General features: G+C 48.4%; 1 pseudogene; it reads left to right on the plus strand.

Annotated features, from left to right (window-relative positions):
- LOC119102875 (homeobox protein orthopedia-like) overlaps window positions 1-23,685 on the plus strand; it is an 87,663-nt pseudogene that overhangs the window by 8,799 nt on the left and 55,179 nt on the right.

The following is a 23,685-nucleotide window of genomic DNA, read 5'->3' on the forward strand; positions in this document are numbered from 1 at the left end:
TTCGTTTTGCTCATTTCAATTTAGGGCATGAAACGTAAGCTCAAAATGCACTGATGGTCTCAGATTGTATTATTGTCTCAGCAATTTCTTGGCGCATAAGTTTTGATTGACCTTCGCTGTGTTTACGGTCTCATTTATATTTTATTTAGCATTATGTCCGTCAGTGGCGTTGTCCACAAACATTACATTGTTTTACTCACGTGATATCTGCTCAGTTTTGACTATAATTGTGGTTGTGTAGCGCCATTTGCTGTAGCTCGACGGGTCTATTGGGCCATCAGCTGTGTTGCAACGTATCCTTGGGGGGAATGTTCTACATTTGAAGATATTAAAGCACGTATCGGATATCACGAAATATGGGTGCTCGTAATCATGGATATGATTTCAAGTGCAAAACTGCCCTGAAAACAAAATTTCGATTTTTAGTTTTTTACTAAACGTGCTCAATACGTCATCGCTGGATTGCGTCATAAAACGTTGCTATGTCGTCAAAGTGGCTGCCAAACTGGCTGTGCGAAATTCTTATCGCAGCGAACGGGCCGACTCACTTTTAGTATTTCAACTTCTTGCAAAATACCTTGCTATTAGTGGGTCGCTGGCAAAACCCGAATATCGCTGGGTGCGCGTATTTTGGCCTTTTTCGTTCTTGCAAATTTATCCGTGATTTTTCATTAACTTGCATTCAAATGCCCGGCTATGGCGCTTCTCTTGCTTATTCGATCGTCAACCTTATTTCGGTCATAAATAGAACTTCTGTTCAACTTTCGTCCTTGGTGCAACACAACACGGGAATACTCGTCGCACCTTGCACTGCATGCAAACGATTGCTTTATAGCCAACCAAACTCAGCTGTTGCCAGAAATCGTAGTGATATACGCCAGTCACGAAAATCTCGACCATTATGTTATCTTGACGTTGAGCACCGCAAGGGCAATGGGGTTGCAGCATTTGCGTCGCATTTCTGTGGCGCCATGCATGCCTGGGTGACCTTGGAAAGTCTGAAGAAGTTCGCGGATGTCTAGCTCAGAAACCAGAGGGTTTCAGGATCCTAGGTCTTAGGGCCCTTTAGGACGATGGCCTCAGTCGGGTCAAGGCCATGAACCGCACTTGGTGATCTTTGTAATCGTTATTTCAGTTCAAAACCTCGTATAAATGTATAAAACTTCCTTTAAAGGAAGTGATCAACATTTGTATGGGGTTTCAAACTGAAATAGTCATCTTGAAGATTACTCGGCGCAGTTCACAGCTCTGCCCTTCTTAAAACCTAAACCCCTCTACTTTCTGAGCTACACACCTGCGAAAATGTGCAAAGTGTTCCGGGAGATTATTTCAAGGTCACTCAGTCATTCATAATGCCATAATAACGTCATCAAAATTTTACAGGTTCATTAGCAATGCGGCTATCGAAGCCAGGAAAATATAATCATCGAGTCGCTCATGTCTGACGTTAGTGAGCACGATTTCCAGACATGTCGGCCGTCGATTGGTTCTGAATCAATATGCAAAGCACGACGACGTAAACAGACAATGACGTATTGAGGAGCACAGTTACTAAACAGGGAAAAATGTTGCCTAGAGCGGTCTTCTACACTTCAAGATACTCATAGATATCTATAGCTGAGCTTGCATCATCACATCTGATGCTTGCTTCAATATCTTGGAATGGGGAACATTCTCTTTCTGTCCCACACCATCTGAATGCCGCTGAAACGTTGCCTATGGCTCACCTATTCATGTCATCTTAACGAATTGGAATTCTTGAAAATACCAACTATTCCAAGTACGCTTGTCCAAAAGTGACCGATAATTTCACCAATGACTGAACAAAACCGAATTAATCTATGTCGGTTTTCGGTTTACCGCACTATCTGTTTCTGAACAGCATCATCACTGCCCAATGCCAGACCAGGGTGGTCGCGAACTGACATTGACGGATTTTCAAAGCAAATGGCCAGCATAGAACACACTTAAATCTCATCTAGCTTGCTTTCAATGCTACGTCGTTTTAAGCGTCTAGCGACGAAGACAAAAACAAATGGCGAAAACATTTGCTTTTGTCTTAATGATGTTGGCCCCGTGGTTGAGTGTATATCAGACATCAACGAGCTGCATAGAACCCGTGACGTGCGTCAACAAAGCATCGTGAACGTCGCACCACCTGAAGGTTCTAGCAGCCGAAAATGTTCGGTCCCCAGCCACCAAAAAAACTTGCTCTGGAGCCGGCCTGCGCAGTGCCTGAGCATTACCTTGCGTGCATCTTACGTACCTTTCACCGCTGTTCCGCTCACGAGCACGCGCTGTTGCCTCTCAGCCCCAGTGTCTGTCCCCTCCTGTCAGCAGCGTCAATGAGCCTGCGGAGCAGCCGCGTCTCACCGCTCGCCCTGCCGCAACGTGCCTCGGGGGCGGCGGCCGCTGCTCGGGCCGTGTCGCTGAGAAGCTTGACCTTTGTAGAAGGCTGCGATGGCCTGGCCGAGCCGGTCGGACAGTGCGTTTGTTTACTTTGGAACCTATAATTACTACTGCGGCCGCCATAGGTACCCTTTCACCAAGCTGGGAGGGTCAGAGGGGCCGCGGTCCGACCGCGCCGGAATTTCGCCGCCGGCGTCGCAAGGGGCGCTCTCTCTGCTCATGCGGTGTCAACATATGGGTTTGACTTAAGGTAGCGGCCTGTGTAATGAGGGGTTGTCGACCTCTCCGATGTGGGAGGACCCCCACTACCCCGGGTACATGGGCTGGCCAGGGCTATTTTCATCCCATCACTTTCGCAGGTACCTGATGTGTAAGGAAGTGTGAACAGATTGACAGCAATTGCTCTAGAAGTAAGCCAGTCTGATTCTTTCAAAACGTCCGATATGTTATCAAATTTGTGCCCTATGGACACGCCTCATAAAAATTGATCATGTTCTAAAGCTATTAGTTTTGTTAGAGCAGTTGCCACATGCGGAAATGCATGATCGTACGTGTGAAAGAACCGGTCCGTGAACTGTAGTGACTACTGCGCCTTGAAGAAGAAAGCGCCAAATATAGCTAAATTCGATCCGAAGCCCAAAGCAGCTCTTTGTCACAGACGCTGCATGGGCGTTCACAACATGTACCGATCGAAAATTACACCCAGGTTCTCCATCATAGCTCCTGGGCTGGTTGCCACTTCCCGGAGACTGATCTCGATTGACGAAAAACCGACTAGTCTCTACCGACCGCGAGTTTTCACTGCATGGACTTTCAAAGAGTAAAATCCGCGAACCTGTCATTACTACGGCCGCCATAGGCACGCTTCCACCGAGCTGTGATGTCAGAGGAGCGATAGTCCGATTGCGCCAGGATTTCACCGCCGGCGTCGCTGGCGGCGACGATCTGTTCATGCAGTGCCAGCATGTAGGCTTGACCTTAGATAGTGCTTGAATTTGCTCGATTGCACTCGTTTTTTGGCACCCCTGACACTGGAGCGTCGTATCAGCTGGCAAGCAGAAGTCTTTAGCTTCTTATTTGTGCTTGACTACACTGAAGCCGCAGATATCCATAACGAAAAGACCGTTATCGGTCCAACATGGCGGATCCTTGGCCGGTGTCCGTACGCATACTTGTTACCAAACACTGGTGCTGTACCAGCACCCATTTGCTTGAATGAAAGGAATGCAAGGTTGAACGCGCGGCACTATTCACTCGAAGAGCACCGGAAATTGAACGGTCTTCACAGAGTGGGTCCGGCCTGGATCGGTGATGAGCATATGCACAGCGCGCTTGCGAGAATGAGCATACCGTCGTCAAACATTGAAGACCGCTGCCGGTGACGGGGTTGGGCGATTATGTTTGAAAGGCCCTCCATGCATCGCGCCAAACCAATGGGTGCATCTTGCTTCATAGTTAGGGTTGCGGAGCGTTACGGATCTTTGATTCCATCTTCGATATACTCGGATGTTTAATCCACGGGCAACGAGGCTAGAAATTTCCGTAAAGCCCAAAAAAGTCACATGAAATACCATAATAGGAATTCTGCCGGTTTGCTGTTTGATGCGCCTATTTGTTACCTGATTTCTTTATTTTGTTGACTTTCAAACGCAAGGTAACTCGCATCTTGAAACTAAGCTGGGCACCGGGCACCGTCGGTCGTGCGCTGGCTTCCATTTTGCAAGCAAACGCCTGCGACTAATCGGACAGTGGGCTAGGCAAGTACATTCTGACCAAAAACAAAATAATTTGACCCCTAGGCAAAAGGACGATTTCTAGATTGGCGACAGATCATGAAGTGATGTTTTGTATGGTGATAAGATCATAAAAATGGGCACGGTAGGATGCAACATATGACCTTTCGAACTTCGCGGCAGATCCTAGCACAGCACAGTCGTAATGGCCTCCAACAGTCCTCCGAGCTTCCATGTCTCTTTTTCCGCCGGACACTGAAATGTGAGCGTCACCGTCGTGCTGGACGGCCTGGCCTCGGACGACTTAGGCGACTTATGACGAGCCGCTTTTACTAGAAACCAAGACAAGATAACCAACGAATCGTCCCACTGTATATTTGCGGCATATAGCATGCGGCGAGGGAGGCAGGGCAATAATGGTATCAGTGTCACGGTTGTGAAATATGAGCCCGGATAGTCGAGAATCAGTTGCGTTCAGTTCAGCATCTGCCGTAACTATGTCAGATTGTGCTTGCATGCAATAGAAAATGCGCAACAATAAAAAATCCATATAAACTCTCAGGCCAATAATTTGCTTCACCCAATAATCTGGTTCTTCATTAACGGAGCAAATGTCGACATGGCCGCTGAAGACTCGAGTGGCCGATTCTCCTACTTAACATGTCATGCGCTTCCATGACAATGGACGTGACAAGTGCTGTGTGAAGCGTTAACTGCTAAGCATCATAATGCAGGAAACAACTCCCGCCGAAATGGAAAGTTCGCTGGTCGTCATCTTTGGAGCACCTGTGACACGCAGGCACACGCAATGGCGTCGCCATTTCCTTGTCACAGATTTCCGCACGCGGGCGGTGTCGGCATTAACGCGTTCGCGACGAGTGGTCTCGGCGCCATCGTCGCGGTGGCAGGCTCATGCATATTTAATGGCGACCGGCTGCGTCGGCCCGTCGCCGCCGTCTGGGTGCCGTCGCCGTCGACGGCGGCCGCCGCGGCCGGGGCGCCTAATCAGAATTGATTGCACCTGGCGGACGGCCGGCGCCTAATGCGGGAGAGCGCGGCCGAGGCTCGCCGGCCAGCCAGCCGACGGCGAAGTGGGGAGCGCGGGAGAGAGGTAGACGGAGAAGAGGAAGGGAAGGAGAGAGTGAGGAGCGGAGCAGAGAAGACGCGTGCATTGTTGTGACTCCAGGGAGAAAATTGTGCTCGACGGTACAAAGACGAAGTCAGCGGTGAAAAGTAGGCATGGCAAATGTGAGGCGGGTATGCACTTTCTTCGACAAGCTCTGACTGCGCCGAGCGTGCCCAGTAAATTTTTTGGACTCAGTGGTTCTTTGGTTACTTTGTAGGAAGCCATACTAGGAACACCTGTTGACTTTGATGCGCACAATTGCTGGATGGATGCCTGTCGTGGAAAACCACGGCGAGTTAGCATTGCCAGAACATTTTTCATCATATCTAGAAAAAAGAGCAACAACAAGATACGCATGAGGTGGAAAATTGGAAATTGAACGTTCAAGATTTAAAAAAAAAAATGTTAATGTGGAGCTCCCACTTTTTTGATGTAGACAGAAGTTGTTCTTAAAAGATCAAGAGAGCTCACTCAACATAACACTATTCTGGGCAGAGGGAAGTGCATTTTGCCAGCCCTCGGCTGTTTTTTTCTGGTTCTGACGCTGTCCGGCGGAACAGTTCGTTGTAGTCTCCTGACCTTTCCTACTAATTTTTTCTACGCATTGTGTGTACATTTTGGGTATATGTTCCGAGCAGGGGCGTTTTTAGGGCCCGGTGTAGGGAAGAGAACTTTAGTGGAAATTGGCAAGCACGTCAATACGATAATCTCCCCGAAATCATATACACTGCCTTGCTTTTATAGAATAAACTGATATTTCAGGAGAATAAGATAGCTACAACATAAGTAAAGTTCTTGAAATGTAGCAAAAATGGCATGTCAGGGTGGTTTCAGGGCTCGAAACAAACAGTTTCCGCACAGAGCAAGCGCATTTTGGACCACCAATGTAGCTACTACCTATATGAGGAAAACTGCATGGTGTTCAGATGCAAACCTGTGCATTTTAGACAAGCCTTACATAAACAGTTGATATAGACGGTGACAAAGTCATCCTAAGGTTTTCCGACAGGGTTGCGCAGAAACGTTTTGCACTGAGGTGCCTTCAGGGATTGAATCAAAAATACCACGCAGCTTGGAACGCGACATCCTTAAATGAAATTTGGTATTCCACCTCCTATGCGTTGAACAACATCTCAAAAATGATGCCAGAGACGAGTTCGGAGACGCCGAAAGAGGTTAGCAGTACACCGAGACCATGGCCACCAACAGCGCGGGTCGTCAGCTGATATACGCGGCAACGAGGCCACGCTCCAATCATGCATGTTGACTGCCTCTTGCAGAAAGCTGAACAAGCCTATGGGGGGGGGGGGGGGTAAATTTCCCCCGCATAATATGTATATCCATACATGCTTTATGGGCACCATACTTTAATTACATGGTATGGGAGCATTGTTGCCAATGAGAACATCTCCCGCTCATTTTGATCGCCGCTAGCTCCGCCTATGCCAAAATGTGGGCTTATACCTGCTATTCTATTAAGTTAACACTGTACCATCCTATTTGTTCCCCATGCATCTAATGTAAAAACTTGTTGGCAATTTATGCTTACCATCTCCTTTTGCATATCCTGGATACAGTTCTGTGCATCCCATTCTCAAATCCTATTGGATTTACCAATGTCGAGCTTATCATCTATAGATTTGCATTGCCTCCTTTCAGTCTGTCGATTGGTGTGACAACAATGTCGGATAAGAGTATCTTAAATATTTGGACATGTGTCTCCGCTGCCCCCCCCCCCCAACTATTGCTAATCCTTGATTTTATTTTTGCATTGTGCATCTCGTCGAGAGAAAGCAAATGTTTTTGCTTTAAAAATTACCACGGTGGTTCCCGCCATCACATAGCGGGGGGGGGGGAGGCAAGTGGAGCCCGTTCGCATAGCGAGAGGGGGGGGGGCGAAATGGGGCCCGTCTTATCCGGAATGAGGTTAACGGGGAACCTTACTGGAATGCTTTGTAATTCAAGGTAGCTTTATGTCAGTAACAAAGCCTCTTCAGCTCTTATTTATCTGGCATGAAGTTATCATGAGCTCTTAACAGATCGAGCCCCATCATGCTTACAAATCTCACTATAGATCTCATGTTTTCAAACATTTGTATCAGACACGCACCTGGCTCCCAAAGTTGGGTCTTGATTCCCAACTCCACCTCAAAGTCACGAGAACCTGGATCCTGGTTCTTGCTGGCTCTTTCACAAACGCCAGCCCTTTACTCCTTTGATCCCATTGGTTGTTTTGTGAACAGCGGTCTCTCCTTCCTGGTCCTCTCTGGTTCTTCTGCAAACACGATGTACAGGTCCTTGGTTTCCATTGGTTCTTTTGAAAACACTAGACCCTGGTTCTTGGCTCACATTAGCTTTCCAAAAAACACTGAATACTCCTTCCTGGTTTCCAGTTCTTTCACAAACACCATCCCCCGGTTCATGACATGCACTGGTTCTTACTCAAAACAGTGCATTTTTATTGGTTCCCATTCATTTCTCACAGACATCAGATCCTGGTTTTTGGTTGCCACTGGTTCATTCACAGGACGGCGGATCCCGCTGCCTGCTTCGGACTGGTTTTTCATAGATGGCGCAGTCACTCGTTCAATCACTGCCACCGTTGGCTCATTGGTAAATGCCAGCTTAACTCACCATTTCGCCATTACTTACAACTGGAGGCATGCCATCTGAAATAAAGATATCCTGCATATGTTTTGTGCCATTTACTTGTGCATTAACTCACCATATCGCCATTACTTACCATTAAAGGTATGCCATCTGAAGTAAAGATATCCTGCCTACGTTTTGTACCATTTACTTGTGCAACGTGCATAGCATAAGCACACCGTTTAGATAGGCATTGGCTCGTAACAGTAATTCTAGATAAGATCCTGGTATTTGCAGGTTTCCTTGACAATATGCTGGGCCGTTGCTCCTGCTGGATCCTCTACGTCATAGTTATATGGTAGATCTTTTTTGCGGGATCTCTGGCCACATCTCCCCGGACCTTGTTGCTGCTGGTTCTCTTATCAGAACTCCGCATTTTGGTTCTTGTTGGATCCCTATGCATATTCAAACCTGGATCTTGGTTCTTGCCGAGTCTCTCGGCTTAGTTTCAACCCGAATCCTTTTGGTTGCTGGTTCCTATCAGCACAATGCAGTGCTGGATCCTGTTTTTTTTTTGCTGGATCTCAGACTCTAAGCCCATTGGGTCCTGGGTTTTTCCTGTTTTGGGAGCCAACCACTAGCAGCTGGTTAGTGGGGATACATTTTTTAAAAACTTGCACATGAATGATGCCTATGTGCCTTTAGAGCACGTATTGTACCCCGAATAATTGGCTAGGCTCTTCATTTTACCGGTACATTTTGGTATATCGAAGGCGGGTATTTTAAAAATTCACTTCCACTTCGGTGACAAAGCAATTTTCAAGTTTTTTACTACTCCTAAGCGGAAGATTATTATTCCAAACAAGAGCCTTGAGCTGGACCCTGAGAATTTTATTCCCGAAGAGCTTTATTCCCAGTATTACACGAGAAGGCAGCAGTGCTACCATCCGATCCACTCACCCAGCTGCTCATCACTCACCACCTGGAGACAGCGCTGCAGATAAATCAGATATCCTGTCTTCTAACACGCGGTCCATTTCAATTTAACTATGGCTGGCGAAAATGCATAGACTTCCCCGCACAGAAGTCTCGAGACCTCTCTAGCGCCGTCACTGATTTGACAGGATTGGCATAGAAGGAAGGGTAGGAAAGACCAACTTCAGGACTCTTTGTCATACGGCTCGGAAACCGTAGCGGAAGCCATGCGTAGTTCTTTTTCCCACACCCATTCTCTATACATACACAATTGTTTGTTCAGAGAGAGGAATAAATCAGGAGCGTAGGAACTAAGGGAGGGTAAGGGGCTCATCGCCCAACTTTCTGAAAATGTAACAAAAATTGGTCCTTTTAGACATGGAGAGGAGAGAAATGGCCCAAAATGACCACCAGCCACAGCTTGGAAATCCATCAATCTCATTTTGGGGGACTTTCAAAGACTCTGGAGTTTGGACACATCTAGTGAGGACCTTCAGTTCATGTGTTTCACATTGCACATTAGTAATGTGCGGTAAATCATGGCAGGAAAGAATGAGTCGTTGCATTCTACACAAGTAGGATTCAGCGCACTAGCAGTTATTTAACAATATTTTTGTTGAACGGTGTCTGATGCCCTATGGCTACAGTCACCTGACCCTCGCATCACTGATCTAACTGCAGGGATGCACACTAGCCTCATAATGGTATCCATTCTCAACCAGCTGTTAAACGAAGTCGATGGGCATCACCGCGTTTCAATTGTTTGGAAACACCGCCAGCCGGCACCGCCATAACTTCTGCCGGTGATTGTTGACATCAATGGCAGCCCGTTAATCACTGCGCGTGCCGGGCGCACCCCCTCCCATTTGGAGTGTCGCATTACAACAACAAAGCTTGCCGGTTATGGGCCGGCCGTGTACGGCAGTCTCTCGTATTCATAGCCCTGATGTCGCAGATCAGGAGCACAATGCAGCGGTGGTGGCGGCGGTGACGAGCCATCTGCGGGTCCCCGGGGAGGCCTCCCGCCTTCCGCAGGGGAGGAGGCGCGCTCAGCGCTCCCGCCCCGTAATGGCACCACCGTCAGCGCTGAGTGTCTCTGGCCGCCATGCGGCGTTGCACACATTAGGCACAATACATGTAAGGCCGGCCAGGCAGCTTTTCGGGGGTCGGCCGGCCGTGTCAACTTCCACCGAGACGGAAATGAGCCCGTAAGTCAACTCGCGATGTCGTCTAGCCTTCCACGCGGTAAAACGCCGAGACTATATTCAGGAAAGTATAGCAGCGTCATGTTTCCAGTGTGCACTATGCGGACATACCGCTACATACGGGTTTGCTGCATCGACAGTTACTCAATGCCCGCGTCTATGCGCGGTGTGCGTGCCCAGGTTCCGCAGGTGGCGTCCGTGGCGCTATAATAGCCGGCCGCGCCGCGCCCGCGTGCGGCCGCGGGCTCCCTCAGTCCGACAGCGGCTCGCCGTCCTCCCGCCGCGCCGTCGCCCAACACGGGAAGGCAATCACGGCGCGTGGCCCCCGGAGACCGGCGGCGGCGGCGGTGCGCCACCAACGCCGCGGCTAAGCTGGCCGCATGATGGACGAGCCGGATTCGCGCCGAGCTTTGGCCGCAAACGAGCCGGCGCCGGTCAGCCGGCTCGTTTCTATTCGACGGGAGCCGGGCCGCGGGGCGGCGGACCCGCGCGCCGCCGCCGCCGCCGCCATTGTAATGCATTGCCGGCTGCTGATTATGGTCAGCCGGCCGGTGGATGCGTGTGGCCGGCGGCGCGGCGCCGCGGCTCCGGTGGCTATAAAGATTCCATGCCGCGGCGGGCTCCGCGCCGTTAGCGCGTTCAATTTGCGGGGCGGAGCGGTTTGCAGCAACAATTTCGGAAGGATTTATCTTGTCGGCGGGTGAGGCCCGGCTCAAGACGGGAGATCGCCGCTGCATCCCTTTGTCTGCGCCGGACGAGGCTGCGCCGTGACAGAAGGTGTGGGCGTCAGTTACCACCGTCCTGGCATCCGTTTGTCCATGAGCGTCTCGACGCGCTTTTAGACGGATAGTGATATGAGCTGTCTAGAAAAGTCTTCATGACCGGGAGACGATAGACAGCACGGGCAAATTTTGCTATCAAGCAAATGCCTTCACAGACTCGGTACATCCAAGAGTATCCAAAACTCGGTGGTTAATCCACTGATAAGGGGAACAATTCGGGAAGTGTGTGGCTTTAGGTAGATGGACAATGCCTGTTAACGGGTATCAGTAGTACGTAATATGGGGGTATGGGTAAGGGTAATATACGACACGGATATGGATATCAGCACACGGAACTACCAGTTAGAAAACATTGCTGATGTACTTAGCACAGATATAAGAGATGACTTTTCCACACTTGGCAAATCTTAAATCCGTGGAACATGAATGACGACGATTTTTTAAATATCATCACGTAAAATGACAAATAGTCACATAAAGACAGACAATCGTACAGGCAGCTGGCTGATTAAGAGCCACAAAGGCCCATCGAGGGTGGCCTTCCTCAGGCTTGACAGGAATCCTCGAAACTAATCTTACCATCTGACTTGCCTGAATTTATATGTAAATGAGATCTTAAGACCGATATAATCGTACAAACGATTTTTGAACGAATTTTCACGAAGGATTTGAATTTTATAGCGTTTATTATTGCAAGTTTATCAACCTTAACAGCTTATGTATGTCACCCGGCCCCAATGCTGCTCTCACGAAGGTTTTCAATATTCGTTAACGCGCGCCTGGTGGCCGGTTGGATGACCTTCGTTCGAGTGGAGGGGCTCAGTTTTACCCATCTAAGATCTCAGAAACCAAGAGAGCTAGAGACACTACATTTACAGGGTTTGTCGGTCTGCAACTGAACTCACTTAGGTAAAAAAGTTTTAAGTTCCTAAGTCACAGCCTTTGGGTCAAATAAGGTCAAACGGGGTCAATTTCTGCGTTGTCCTCCAAAGCGCCCCAAGAACCTACATTCCTGTTCTAAGTTAAAGGTCACATACCCATTTAAGGTCAGCAACTTTTTTACTTTTCGAAGGCCTTGGCGGCCAAAATCATACAAGACTGTTTCGATTTTTGCATCTGAATAAGCGACAAAGACTGAGCTAACCAGTATGTTCCTAAACCAAAATGTTGGACTGGGCCATTGTAGATCAGTGACCTATTCTGACCTTTGCGAAGTCTATGGGAGATGTATAATGAGATTCCTGTTATCAATGAATTCAAAATGAACGCCAGAAACTACCCCATCCGGCAAGCCCTTGAGAAATCAAACAAACTGGTTTTGACCCAGGTTTGACCTTCAAAACTGACCTTAGGTCAATGGAATTCGTTTATTCAATTGTTGTGTTGCCTAAGAATGCATCTCAGAAATGCATGGCTTCGTCTAACACTCCGTTGTTGTATCAGATTGAAGATACACTAGAAATTACCTTCGCAGAATCCATGACCTGACTTTGACCTGCCGGAGGTCAGCAACCCTACAAGACACATCCCAAGTTTCACCAAACGATTTGCTGTTCAATTGTTAACCGCGATGCAAAATTTGGGGCGGCTGCACGGCGTCGCTTGGAAACCATTCTGGAAAACCTTCGGGGGGGAGGAGGGGGGGCAATTTGACCCCACCCGAGCGCGTGCTAGGTTTCAAATGACTATATGTTATGTGTCACAGATAAGAGTAATAAGCTGCCAAATTTATGACGATTCAGAAGATATATAGCATTTCCCACTGAGACAAATCGCAACAAAAAAACAAAAAAGCTGCATAACTAATGCAGCGTTTCCGTATCTGCTACGTTTGCACCTATTTCAGTGCAATAATTATAAAAACAAAAGAATGAGGGGCCGAGAAAGTACTTTTGAAAGTTACCAAGCCACACGTAAGCAAAATTTTGAGCAAACCAATTAGGTGCGCTGTGTGCATTCCGATGGCAAAGCACGACGAACTTTGGTACCTCACAACACTGCTAGTCACCACTTTACTCAGACTGCTTCTGTTGTCTGTTCATAATCCATACGTTTTGCAAACAACGTGCGCCATCTGCAGTTAGTGCATTTTGGATCACATGTTGCTACTCCAGGTTCATAAGACTGCTGGAATGGAGCATAAACTCACTCGAGTGACCGATCAAATAGGGCTGGCTGTGGTCGGGGGTCATTTTGACCTCCACCTCCCCCCCTGGACTTCCAAAATGCGAAGAGAACTACAGACAACGAATTCACTGGGTAGGTAGTTCTTATATGAACTCAGTTGTGTTCAAATTTGAGATGACCAGGGTCAAATCAGATCAAACAAGGTCGAACTCCAGCCTGGTGTCCGAAGTGCCCCCAGATCTCCTCAAGCAACCGCCTTGAACTTAGATATCTGTTCTAAGCAAAAGGTCATTGGTATTCAGTTCAATTCAGTGGCATTGTTTAACCTTAAAAAGTCATAGTTACCTGAAGCCTACGAGATTGATTTGATTTGTGAATTTGAACAGCCGTCCAGGATCACGGTAGGCGGTATGCTCTTAAAAAACAAAAGGTCGATTTGTGTCATCTTAGTCACTAACTTTTCTCTCCCTTTCACAAGTCCAAGGAAGATGTCGGCTGCTGTCGCTGCTACGAAGGAATTGGAATGAGCATCAGGAACTATCACATCACACTGCTATCCAGTAACAAAACAGATCGAATTTGACCTCGGTTTGACCTCTATACTCTACCCAAGGAGGATGAAATTAGTTGGAATTCCAAATTCGATGATCTGCTTATTCATGAAACTATCTCAGAGAAGTGCGGCTTCGTCGAACACTTAGCTGAGGCATCGGAGTGAACGAATTCATAGAAATTGCCTTCGCTGATAGCCACGGGCTGACTATAGCATACCATATGTCAGCGGCATGACAAGGTACATTCAATTCGGTGTACCAAAAGATCCGCTATTCAATTGCCTACATCTATGCAGAGCTTAGGGCGGGTACGGCGTGCCGTTCGGAAATTATTCTGGAAGACCTTCGTGTTTTAGTGAAATTCATCACCCCCACCCAACAAGTGTTAAAGCTCAATAACGCTGTTTACCAGCATGACGGTTTCTATGCTATAATAGATGCCGTCATAGAAAATTTCAACAAATAACAAAACAGTGCGCACAAGGTTTGCACGCCTAATATTAAACGCGAAATAAACGGAGCTGCAGTTTTGAAATTGGTAATGATTTGTTGTTTCATTGACATCACATACACTTTTGATGACTAGACACATAAAAAGCTTGGTTATGAAATTAAGCCACCTAAAAAAGTCTGGGTATGTAAACCATGTGAATGAGTATGCAATACCATATGCAAATTTTAGCATGCTTCTGAAACAAGGAAGTCAATAAGTTTCACTTGAGCTGTATCTTGCTACATTTTTATACAGCTCGGTTGCAACAACAAGTTTGTCGGTAAGATCCCCTGACCTTAATAACGTCAAAATAAGAAACCTTTTGACGTCATTGTAATCCATGAATTGGACGTACGTCGTCAAAATGGCCTCATAAAGCAAAATTTACTAGCGATAAATCGGAATATTTATAACATTTAATGGACTCTATGCAAGACCAAAGATGAATGGGATTAGTCTTAGTCCTAATTCAAATGGTTGAATTGTTTACGAAAGCGTCTCACATGGGTACTACTTCGTTTAACACCGATGCCATCATATTCGACGATTCCTAATAATTGTCTTCGCCGACAACCATGGCCTACGTTTGGGAGCTATTTTGGAAAAGCCTTCCAGGCGGAGGAGTCAATTTGACACAACTGATTCAAAAATTGACGAACTGACCTGGCCTCCTACACTAACTGATGGTGACCTTGCACCTGATCCCCTGCACCAGCTGGTGGTGACTCTTCATCAGCTGGCGGCTGTCCTGCACCTGATCCCTGCACCAGCTCGTGGCGTCCCTGCACCCGATCCCCTGCACCGTGTGGTGGTGACCCTGCACCTGATCCCCTGCACCAACTGGTGGCGGCCCTGTACCTGCCCCCGCACCAGCTGGTGACGGCTCTGCACCTGATCCCCGCACCAGCTGGTGGTACCCCTGCACCTGACCCCGCACCAGCTGGTGGCGGCCCTGCAGCCGATCCTCCGGTGGGGCAGGTGCGGCCGGTGCGGCGCCGCCGGTCGATAGCGGCCGCCGGCGCCGGCAGCCGATCGCCGCGCCGGACGTCCGGGCGCCTTTGTCGACGCGTCGGAAGCGGCGCGACGCGCTGAAAGCCATCGCCGCCGCCCGGCCGCCCGCAGAATCGATGACACGCCTTTGTGACGGTGTTTAAACAGTGAACCAGCGCTTTCACGCGGCTTTTGTCACCAGTCGTGAGACGCCCGTGGACACTGTTCGTCAAACGGGAATGGGAAGAGTAGTTCGGTCCGTGCGATGCGCTCCGGCATCGCAATGCATCTGCTCCCACCGAAATAATTGTGTGAGATGACATTCATACGCTATTTTATCCATAAGAGGACTGCAAACATGGATGCCCTTTTGGTGGCCGGTGTGCCCATGCTGAGTCGCAGAGAGCTTGCAGAAAAGACGCTATTAACCCTGTAGGTAATGAGCTAATGTCTACACTGAAGACGCATGCAAAAATGTTGACATCAGCCGAACATTTCAGCTACACGGTGACGCTCCCAACTTTAAATGGACCTTACTTGACATGCACTGCCCACCCGTCACCACCATCGCATGGGTGCAACTTGAATGCCAATCGCAGACCGACGCATGGGTGCTATCCACCGTTAGGTTTGCTCTAAGTGTGAAGACAGGGTGCATAGCACACCTTCTCAACATATGATATGCTTGTAGGTGGGTAGAGATAATATATTGCGGGTATGTTATATGAATCTATGACAAATTTCAAACGTATTTACTTCGGATCGCGATCGTTCTTGGGCAAAGGTCAATACAACCATCTTGGCTGTACCCTCAAGTCTCATGTTTGGCTGTTCTGCTAGGTCACTTGCAACCCCACACTTACGCAACCGTGACATCTGTTCAATATCTGACGTGAAAATCTGCCACACCCGCCACGCATCAACTCAGAATATGATGGAAAACGCCATGCATAGAACACCGGGATGCTGCATAATACCATACCAACTAAAACACGGGACATTTACGCGTGTTCCGAACAGTGTCGAAGTGACACCTGCTGAGTATGTCTTAGCTTAATTTGTATGATAGCTTTGACAACAATGCACGGGTATAACTACTGGGGAGCGTAGAGGCTCAGAGAACATGTCCCCTCCTATTTTCGCAAGGGGAACTTTTCGCTCCTCCAGTTGTGCCCGTATGATACTCGTTTTTCACGTATTCCTATTAAAAATGCAATTTTCAGGCCAGGTTGGCCGTTTCCAAGGTGAAGCTAGGTCAAATATTTCATTTTGTGAGCTTATTAAACATTTGAAGGTCATACTACTTCAACATTGATGGACAATGTCTTACAGCATGAAAATGGTTGTATAACGCTGTTTTCATCATTTCATGTGGTTTATTTAGTTCTTGATATAGCCGGACGAGCCAGTGCAACAGCCTTCACCCCATTGATCTGCATGCCATATGACAGATCACATATGTTGATTTCCGCTAGTATCGACCCATTTCATACAATCTCCTAGGTGCTATTCCACTCTGTTTTCCGCGTTGTGGTAGTCTACCTAGTTCCTGGGGTAATCAGAGCGGTAAAAAGTGTTAATCCGGCCATTATGGTTTGCTTTGATACATCAAAGGTCACATTCGCCATTGCTCATTCACACCTATACAATGTTTTTGACAAGAGTGTTTCTGATGCCGTTTTCGCCGAGATGCTAGCTTACTTGGCTTAGTTTGCTAGCAACGTGACCTAAGACATCTGGGGGGGGGGGGGAGGGGGAGGGGATAAAGTCCGACGTAAAGCGAGAATGAAGCAACTGTGGCAGGACGATGGAATGACGAATTTGCCCATTTCTGGTCATTCCTCTGCGCATACCTGTTTGTGGTCGTGATAGTACAGATGCTATTCCAAGATGTGTAAATCCTGGAGTGAACAAAAATTATTGAGCTCGCACAAAGACAATAAAACAAAACAGTTTCGTTGCCTTATGTTTTATTCAGAATTAGTCATGTCATCTTCTTCTGCAAAAACATTATTTCCTGCCAGGTTTAATACCAGTACAGCCGTACCTACAACGGACGTTTATTTCGCGTTGGCTATTTGCGGATCACACCGCGGGGCACGCAGCTGCTGGGGTGCAGTCGGCGGCGGCACGTGTCGCCGCGGGGGACAGCACAGCGCCGCTCCGAGGGGCGCTCTAATTGGTCAGTAAGCGGCAGTAATTGAAAGGCGTATCACACTGTGGATCTCAATTCCTACAGCTCACTCGGTTTACTCGGAAATGCTGGCGGGTCCCTGTTCGCAGGGGCTAGCATAGCCAAGAGGAAATATGGCAAGTGCCGCATAGGTTTGAGGCTGTTTCTTTGCACTTATTTCGCAAAATCTGAACATACATATAAAGTGTTTGAGGAAATGTCCGGAGCTCAAAGCTCTGCATCGAGGTACTGGATATATACTGAATGAGACACTTCCGTCATAGATCTGCACTAGTGACCCGTATTGCACTTCACTGCGTTTGTCCTCCCCCCCCCCTCGGGAGATGAGGGTGGATAGCATAGGAATAGGCTTCGAATGCGGTTAATACAGTTCCACTTTTCTTAAATGGGAAATTATTTTTGGCTGACCTTAGCGATATTTGATCCGACTGAAGATCATCGTATCCATTTCCACATGAAAAATACAGATGTGTGCTTGCGGCGCCATTTCTATCTCCGCTCCAACCTGGGTCCAGTGATAAACGCTGACCCCCTTGTGCATCAAACGCCCGCCCACATGGCCCGGTAAACGGCGTCCTGCCACAACCCACACTCGCATGACCCGACGAGTCTCCATCCACCCACGCCAGGCAAGAGGCAGCGCACCCTCCCTCAGCTGGCGCTGCGCAGCCCGGTTGCCATGGCTACCGGCGGGATGCCGAACCGGGCCGGCGGACCGCCGGCTGCTGCCGCCACGCCGGTCGGCCATGTCATAATTGCCATTGATGAAGTTTTATTAGCTTTCAAAGGGAGTCGGGCGGCGATATTGGCGTCAGGAGCCAACGATATGAGGCCGCGGCGCCGTTTCATTAGACTAAGCGTACACGGGGATTACTGGGGACTGCTAGCTCGGATTCCTTCAACCCCGCGTGGCGGACGCGTTTGCTTTTTACGCCGGCCGCTGGCCGGGAACAGGGGACGCGTACTAACGCTGGAATGCCGCTGGCCGATTCATTGACGTCCAATGCTGCCCGCTCGGAATGCCAGACATGCTGGGCATGTTGTCCGATATACTGGCGTAATGCAGGTGAGACATATGCCTTAAGACGCGACAGCGCACGACAAGGCTGTACACTGTATACTGATAACATTTTTGTTGTCAGTATGTGAGATCAGTCAAAGAACCGGGATGCTTAGAACTTATTGACATTTGGGTCATTATTCTCAGCTTAATGCAACTGAAGCATCATGGCTGGGCTCCTTGCATGTCGTTATCATCTAGTATCTAGTTTATAACTGCGACAGGCGGCATCGCCAACACTGCAATATTTGTTCCTAAAAAACAAACAATGGTGCACACACAATTAGGTGTGCACATTGCCGCAATGGCCGCTCAAAAACAATATGCGTGAGGATTGGCAACGTTGTCATAGCTTATATTCATCATCATTTCTTGGCCTGGCAGCCTTATTCCAAAAATGGATATTGTTCAGAACCTTTCCTGATGATTTTCGTATTTTCTTAATATATCACATTTGAAAAATTCGAATGTCTCTAATTTCACGGTAACTCATACATTCCTTAATCTTACCTTCGAAACACTGCTGCAAAAACCTACGCTCGGAAGACCTACGTTCGAAAAATCTACCTTCGGAATACCTATACTCGGAAGACGAGTGGTCAGAAGACCTACTGCTTGATATACAAATTCCCGGTATGTCTAGGCTCGGAAAACCTACCACTCCTGCCGTTGTGAACGCCTTTTCTGGGAAGACCTCCGCTTTCGGAAGACCTGTTTCTGGAATGCATGCACCCGGAAGACCTACGCCCAGAAGACCTATGCTCTGAAGACCTTCTGCCGGAGACCTACTATTTGAATACCTCCTGGTGATGCCCGTTTATTGGGTCAATGCTGTTAAGCAACCAGGGCCGGTAGAACACAATGGATGGCCGGAGCGTGAAAGGTTGGCTTGGGTGGGCTGAAAAACCGGCGTGGCGACCTGATGACTTCGAAGCCTGACGTGAAGTATGATGATAAGGTCAAATCACATTGGACGAACTGACGCAAACTCCTTCCCCAACAGCATTCAGCGTGCGGCTCCACCGCGTCACAGCTCAGTTGGAGTGCGTCACGCGCGGGCAGTACACTGCAGGCATGGGTGTAGCGTGGTCTCCGCGTCGCGCATTGTTTAAACTATGCGTCCATCACGGCAGCACAACAAGTGAATCATGTTAAAGAGTAACTTACCTACCCATATGCAACGGACCTGGTTTATGAAAATGTGTTTGCGCTATGCCAAAGGCCACACAATAATTCAGGTCATTTTCCCGCGGCAAAGAAAAAATCAACATTAACCTCATCCTGCAGCACTTCATCCACTTATCAGCACTTCATCCACGTGCGTTGAATCGAAAAGATGCGTACGTGTCGATGGGCAAAGTTTCATGATCCAAGAGGCTTGGTAAAAGTGGGAACTGCAAGTTATCCTCCAGCTCCAACATACCCTATCTGGGCATGCTACCTGTCTATTTGGCCCCAGTTTCCCAAAACGGCAGCTTCTCTAAACGAACCGAGTAAGGTGATCATGACCTGTTCAAAACCCAACAGTACCTCCCTTGCAAGCGTTCAGCTGTCTTCATTTAGAACGAGTAGAAATCAAAGCCAAAAGTTGAATACAAGCATTTGACATAAATTATCAAACCGAATAGATACTGATCATAAATGCTACGACCGTTGGGTGGTCTGGCGATTGGCATAATGCACCGTCTTCTTAGTCTGACTACATAGGTAAGCATGAAACGGTGCCACAATAATACGAGACTCTCGTCAGACGCAATGGCTTTCTTGTTTGGTAAATGAAGTTATTTGCTGCACAGGGTGAGATTCGTGGCCATGACATATACCCTCGCCATTTTCGAGTCCCCTGGGGCGCGTTATGAGGCGATTTGTATTGCTGCTGGCATCGAGAAGGACATATGATGGTCGCCAGAAGAGCCGTTTGCGGTTAAGAATTATGCCACCCGGCCTACGCGCCACCCCTGGGACTATGCCTTAGCCCACCCATTACCCGTTAAATATGAGCTTGATCGCTCGGCAGTACTCCTCTCAGGCTTTGCAGTTTATCTGCCAATGCATGGTGTACAGCGCTTATTTCGCACTTAAAATATTAATTTTTCAGCTTTCACAAGCATTCAGTCCCGCGATGCGCTACCACAGCGATTGGGCGGCATCGCCCTATGCCCATGTTCGTTGTACATACATATGTGCCTAGTACGTTTCTTGCATTATAAATGGTCCTATGAATAGAAATCAGCGAACTAAGGGTACTTACAGGCACAAGTGTATACAGCACATACATTACATGTATGTTCTCCTCGGAAAATGTAGGCTTTCGTTGCGATCTCTGTGATAATACAGCAAAGTGAAGTCAGCTACTTGTTCTTTGTGGTACTAGGGATGGCGAATCCGCCGCAATGGTATACCATCCATGACATCAGTAAAGTTCAATTCATCTTCAAAACCGGATTGCAGCTTTCACGGTATGTTGCCTTCCTAGCCAGCTGGACACAATTTTACGTTTCCATGAAGTCTGGTTATTCTTCCAAACAGCAATTTCAGAGCAGAAGGAAACACCCGTTTTTGGTAACGAAAGCAAAATGCCCTAACTTTAACTAAATTCAAGGTTTCTTAAAGAAAAATCCAGGAGATCCTAACAGCCGGCAACCGTTGCGCTTCTTGCGCGCTTTATTTGTGTAAAATGGCAGGGAAATCTGAGTTACCAAGCTACACTCAACATGCTCCTGTTATTAAATTGAACCAGCTCAGTAGAGAATAAGAAGATGTCGTGCGACGGACAGCCAGTGATTGTGAAGCGTTCCTCTCTGCGTAACAAATCCTCGATCGTGGCAATATGCGACATGAACTTTGTGCTCCCAGAGACCATGCGAAGCAATTTTGGGCGAGACCTGACTCCAGCGCCAGCCCATTGGACCACAGCCGGCAGTTCGGGCAGATTGCACTTGTCTCTCGAAAACAAACGTCTGCAGTAGAAGCCGATACTGCCGGCAAGGCTGCTCCACGATCGCCGTAATGCTGCCATCCTCTTTCAATTTCCTAGCCGAGCTGCCATTGCAGACGCAGTGATGGAGTCATACAATTTCCTTGTGGCTTTAAGGAATCTCGGGGGCCGAGTCGCCGCATCTGGCGCCGAGCGCTGATTGGTCCGGCGGCGGCCAGCGTCGGCCGGTGCGGCTCTGCCATTGGTCGGCGCCACTGCGGCGAGGGTATTGGTTTGGGCGTAATGGTCGGTTAGGGATGCCCGGGCGGCGGATGGGCCGTATCATTTTGCGTTATAGCTTCATAACTTTAGTTTATAACTCGGGCCCTACTTGTTGATTGTCCTCAAATAGTGGCGCGATGCTTGTAAACTCGGCAAAGAGTGGTATGCAACTTAACCCGTCCACTGGCCAGCTCATTGGTAAGTACTGTCGCCACGGAGCCCTTTGTATGTGTGTATGCGCCCTGGCTGGCCTGCCTGTGCTTCTAATTAGGCGCTTTCGCCGTCCATTAGGCACGGCTAACACGGTAGGGAGTTGTGTGATCAAATTTATTTGGGTGGTTATGGGACGGGCGCAGCGGCGGGCGTCGCCCGGCGTGGTGGGCCCGCCGCCAGCGGCCGGCCGGCCCCCGTCCTGGACGGCCGCCACCGGCGGCATCCGACAGGTCAGGTCAGTGGTGCCCCGCGGCCTGCCGACACCCGTCCTGGCAGAGGGTTAACCCCACTGCTGGCCGAAGCGTATCATAGTGAGATCCGGTCGGTCGGCCCGTCCGCCCGCCCGGCCCGCGGGCGGTTTCGAGGCTCGAGCTGCCGTAAAGGCCGTGCGGGCAGCCGGCCCGGCCCGGGCTGGCCGTGGATGGCCGGGCCCATGATTTACCCAGGTAGATCCGTGTAGCCTAGTATGGCTCAACCGCGTCCATGGCATGCCTTGTAGCATTCCTCGGTATCTCCCTCTATCCATACTTTTACTTCCCGTTTGCCGCCTCCCATTTGTTTGAGGCAAAACATGCCTTCTAGCTGGGAGTAGAGGCCTCTCCCCTGAGAAGGGTGGTAATATTAACTATAGAATTTCTTCGAATCGAGGACATACAGTGCTGCCATGTAGTTCAGTCTCATATACTTTTATCTGCGGATACTGAAACTCACCAACGTAAACGAACTGTCGTGGAATGTGCGCCGAGGTTACGTAAATTTTCCCAAAATAAAGACATGTGCCGTCTCGGTGCATTTTGGCGACTTTCAGTGGTATTCTGACATACTGGGGAGACGAGACAAATACTTGGCCGAAGTGGGGGAGGGGTGGCCTTTCCATAGAGATCCACAGCATCCATCATCCATGGTCTCAATCCCCCAGGACATCCTGGCGTGAATGACACCATTAGCAGGAACCGTCGCTGAGTATATGAACCGTGCCGCATTGCCCACTGCTCGAAAGCCGGGAAAAAAGCTGTTTGCAGTCGAGGAAAAAAACATGTTTTTCCGAGGGCTAAAAGCGCGGTTGTGCCTCTTTGCGTACGTCGTTGGCACGAACATCACTTCATTAAACTTAATTACGGGGCGAAAGGCATTCAAAAAACGCACGCTTTGTGGTTGCTTTCAATGCTGTTACCTATTTTTGTTTTAATTTCCGTATCACATTGGATGCTGGCACAAACATTGAAAATGTAAGCTCCCAAAGAATATACGAAACCTAAACACGTGACTGGTTGCACCTTCCAATTTAGGACGCCGTTTGGTCAGGACAACGTTGCGCGGGGGAGGGGGAGCGGCGGTGGTGCATAGTGGTCAGGGCGCCCGATTCTGGACCTGTTGGCCTTTGGCTCTAGCCCCTGCCACGCCAACACCGCACCCTACACGACACCCTAACACAGGCGTCCGCCTCGGAATGGCTCTGGCAATCGGTGAGACGTGAGGCCCCATGCATTATGATAAAGTCACGCGGGGATGAGACTGCTTCATTTACGCCTCGCACAATTCCGGGAAGACAACTTGAATTGGAAAGCAAGAGTGCCTCTAGGTATTTCATTTTGTTTTAGCGCGCTTTCGTACATGCTTCAGCTTGGTTGATCATTATATAAATGCAAAGTCCCAACACACAGGTGTAAACATATGAAAAATCACTGAAGGTAGTAACTTACAAGATATATATATATATATATATATATATATATATATATATATATATATACATATATGTGTATATATATACATATACACATATATACGTGCGTGGGGGGAGGGGGTGCGTGTGTGTGCGTGTGTGGGTGTGGGTGTGGGTGTATGAATATATATATATATATATATATATATATATATATATATATATATAATGAAGCAGTATAAAGGTAATGAAGTGCAATACATGGCAATTCACTATGTGTTTTAGGTAACCACTAGTAAGCAATCAGTCATGGTTGGTTTACCTTGGCACCTGTCTGAATGATACGTATTGACTTGGTAACAACCTCTTA

The sequence above is a fragment of the Pollicipes pollicipes genome, unplaced genomic scaffold, assembly GCF_011947565.3.
Source record: "Pollicipes pollicipes isolate AB1234 unplaced genomic scaffold, Ppol_2.1 Scaffold_5724;HRSCAF=6776_pilon_pilon_pilon, whole genome shotgun sequence".
Classification (NCBI taxonomy): Eukaryota; Metazoa; Arthropoda; class Thecostraca; order Pollicipedomorpha; family Pollicipedidae; genus Pollicipes; species Pollicipes pollicipes.